Below are 4,138 nucleotides of genomic sequence, written 5' to 3' on the forward strand. Positions count from 1 at the left end.
GTGGTGTTGGAGAAGACTCTTGAGAGTCCCTTGGACTGCAAGGAGATCCAACCGGTCCATTCTAAAGGAGATCAGTCCTGGGTGTTCTTTGGAAGGAATGATGCTAAAGCTGAAACTCTAGTCCTTTGGCCACCTCATGAGAAGAGTTGTCTCATTGGAAAAGACTCTGATGCTGGGAGGGATTGAGGGCAGGAGGAGAAGGGGACGACAGAGGATGAGATGGCTGGATGGCATCACCGACTCAATGCACGTGAGTTTGAGTGAACTCCGGGAGTTGGTGATGGACAGGGAAGCCTGGCGTGCTGTGATTCATGCGGTCGCAAAGAGTCAGACACGACTGAGCAACTGAACTGAACTGAAGATATGAAAACAGCATAAGTGTCCTAAAAATTGATGAATGGATAAAGAAAACGTGGTGAAAGTGAAGTTGCTCAGTCATGTCCAACTCTTTGAGACCTCATGGACTATAGTCTGCCAGGCTCCTCCATCCATGGAACTTTCCAGGCAAGGATACTGGGGTGGGTTGCCATTTCCTTCTCTAGGGGATCTTCCTGACCCAGGGATCGAACCCAGGTCTCCCACACTGCAGGCAGATTCTTTACCATCTGAGCCACCAGGGAAGCCCTGGTGAAAATGTGGTATGCATATGTATATAGACAATGGAGTATGACTCAGCCACAAAAAGAACGAAATCTTGTCATTTGTAACAAAATGGATGAACTTGGAGGGCATTATGGTAAGTGAAATAAGTCAGACAGAGAAAAACTAATACTGTATGATCTCACTTATATGTGGAATCTCAAAACAAAAACAAACCAAGACCACAGATACAGAGGACAGACTGATGGCTGGCAGAAGGACTGGGGGAAGAGTGAGTGAAATGGCAAAGGGGGTGAAAAGTACAAACTCTAGTGTGAAGACAAGTCCTGAGAATGTAACGTGCAGCACAGTGACTCTGACTACCATGCATAATACTCTATTGCACGTTTGAGGGCTGCCAAGAGACAGATCTTAAAAGTTCCCAACACAAGAAAAAAAAATCTATAATTATGTGTGGTGACGGATGCTAACTAGACTTACTGAGGAGATCGTTTCATAGTATATGTAAATACTGAATCATTAGAAGTTCACCTAAAATCTAATATAATGCTGTATGTCAATTATATATCAAAAGAAATCTATATCAGAAGAATAGCTTTTAAGAATTCTTAGGTAGCTATGACCTGGGGAAAAACTATTAATTACACTAAAAGGAAATAATTAAAAAATTGAAACATAATATAAAATTTATGACACATAGGTATAGCATTAGTTTCAGAAGTAAACTTATTTTAACTACATTCATCAGGAAACAACGGTAGGTTGAAAACAGAGGAGCTAACTACTGATATTAATAAAGATGGGAAAGAAAAAGTAAGTCCAAAGAAATAAGCAAGAAGATTATAAAGACAGGGCAAGAATAAGCAACAGATAGAAAAAACAAATAATAAAAACTGTTTCTTTGAAAGGCAAAACAGTCTGCAAGACTAACTGGGGGAAAGAAAATGCAAATAAGTAAGACATACAATGAAAAAGAAGAGATTAGACATGACACATTTAAAAAATAAAATTTTATAAATAGCTATGTGTCAGTAAATTTTAAAACTCAGACTACATGGATAAATGTGTAGACTATAATCAAATGCCACATATACCACATAGAGAAAAATAAAACTAATATATCTAATATTCACAGAAGAAACTTAAGTGGTAATCAATGATTTCCTTCTGGGAGAGACATAAGGACTAGGTCTACATGGTTTCATAGATGAGGCTCTCAAACTTTCAAAGAACAGAAAATCCCTACTATATACAAACTGATCCATGACTAGAAAGAAAAGGAGAGGTTCAGAGGAAAAGAATGATAGGTGGAATTCAAGGCAGTAGGCAGTTGGTTTTGAATGCTGCAAAGATACAATAGTGTAAAGTAATTAGCCTCCATTTAAAATAAATAAATTTATATTAAAAAAATAATAATAAAATAAATGCTGCAAAGAAACCAGGCAAAGAAAGACTGAAAAGTACCTATGTGACCTGATTACAAAATTCCTGTCAGTCTTAAAGAGAACAGATCACTTAATAGTAGAGGCAGAAACTACACTGCATTGGGCTGGGAAGGAAATGAGAAATGGAAAGAAAAAAAAAGGTGACTAGTGGGATCTAATTGTTCAAGAAGCTCCAGTTGTGAGGAAAAAGTATTACAAAGGCCTGCATCTAGAAAGGAAAAGATTTGAGTGTGTTTATAAGCAAATGGGATGGAGGTTGTGAACAACAGGTCAAGTAGAAAGTAGAGGAGGCAGATCCTTGAGGATGGGCGGGGGCATGAGCCCCTGCTTTGGTGGGAGGGCAACAGAGCACTCCCTCCATGAGAGCAAGGATCTTTGTTTTGTTCACTCAGTTCAGTCGCTCAGTCATGTCCGACTCTTTGCAACCCCATGGACTGCAGCACACCTGCAGCTTCCCTGTCCATCACCAGCTCCCAGAGTTTACTCAAGCTCATGGTCATTGAGTCAGTGATGCCATCCAGCCATCTCATTCTCTGTCATCCCCTTCTCCTGCCTTCAATCTTTCCCAGCATCAGGGTCTTTTCCAATGAGTCAGTTCTTCACATCAGGTGGCCAAAGAACTGGAGTCTCAGCCTCCAGTGAATATTCAGGACTGATTTCCTTTAGGATGGACTGGTTGGATCTCCTTGCAGTCCAAGGGACTCTCGAAGTCTTCTCCAACACCACAGTTCAAAAGCATCAATTATTCTGTGCTCAGCTTTCTTTATAATCCAACTCTCACATCCATACATGACTACCAGAAAAACCATAGCTTTGACTAGACGGACCTTTGTTCACTGGTGAATCCTAAATACCTCTAGTACATCTCGTATGTACTAGTAATTAAATATGTACCAGTAAGTAATTATGGAATGAATGCTATTAAAGAAAAAAAAAGAAGTAAAAAGTGGGGCACTTTTGCTCAGGGAGTGTGAGAGAAAGTAAATGAATGAGTCCAGCACATGGCCTGTATATTTCTATAAAGTAGCAGCCACGACCATCAGATAGAAAGAAGGACAAAGACTAGAAAAGAGTGAAGATTTGAACTAGAATGTCAGACATTTGAAGAAGCACTAAGTCACCTAGTTGTCTGTTTTTCTCCAAGAAGACAGAGTATGCTGACTGCAAAAGTGGGTGACTGGATGGATTCAGACTCAGAAACTCCGCAAATCCAATCCAATCAAGAGACAACTTGACTAAAGGCAATGAAATTGACAATGAAAGAATGGCTGAAGTCATGAATTATGCCAGTCAAGGATATGAGGATGACTGCCGGGAGCCAGTGAGGCATTCCAGTCGTGACAAAGGTCATGAGGAAGGAGGCTCGGCATACGCAAAGGCGGGATTGAGCCTCGGGAGTCTCCCCGGATATTCTCGAGCATCTTCCCCTCAAAAACCAGAGTCTGCCTACTTTATTGCTTTGTGCTTTCACCTCTGACTTTACTGGGGGCTGTCCCCCACCACCATCTCGCTCTCTCTGTCAAAGAGATAACTTACAGCTCCAATTAATAAAAGTTCCTGGGCAATTAGGAGTGTTTAAATCCAAACCCCTCAGATGGCTCTCTAAGTCGCCTGACAAGTCTACTGGGACTCCTACAGCTATGCATATGATTGTTTACAGTCCCCCAGCCTCGAGAGGCACAGGAAGCTTAAGATATTCAAATAGCTTAGAGCCTCTCAGAAAGTTAGAAACTGTCAGAATAAGACTAGTAAAGGATTTCATTGATGAGCCAAGGCTTGTTGCCAAGTTTTTACATCCACTGAATTGTATCCTTGAATGTGTATTAATTAATAGTTGGTATGTAGAAAAAATAAGTAGTGGCCTTGGTGTTAGTAACTTTAGACCCTTAAGGTAATAAATTCTTTCCTTTGTTGTAAACCCATTACACATCCGCCCTATAGGAATGCAATTTTATCTTTGGAAGATGGCGCCAAACCTTAAAATAATTACTCTTAGAGAAAATAAGTCTTTGTTGATAAGTCCTTGTCAAGAGTCATAAAATGTTAATAGGCCTTCTGGCCAGAAGATGATGTAAATCACCTAAACCATTTGT

The 4,138-nt window shown here is 40.2% G+C and overlaps 1 protein-coding gene across 1 annotated transcript in view; it reads right to left on the reverse strand.

Moving 5' to 3' along the window:
• Positions 1–4,138, reverse strand: part of RAVER2 (ribonucleoprotein, PTB-binding 2) — a 139,574-nt gene that overhangs the window by 81,476 nt on the left and 53,960 nt on the right. The window lies entirely within an intron of this gene.

This window comes from Bison bison, unplaced genomic scaffold (assembly GCF_000754665.1).
Source record: "Bison bison bison isolate TAMUID 2011002044 unplaced genomic scaffold, Bison_UMD1.0 scf7180017846569, whole genome shotgun sequence".
Lineage (NCBI taxonomy): Eukaryota > Metazoa > Chordata > Mammalia > Artiodactyla > Bovidae > Bison > Bison bison.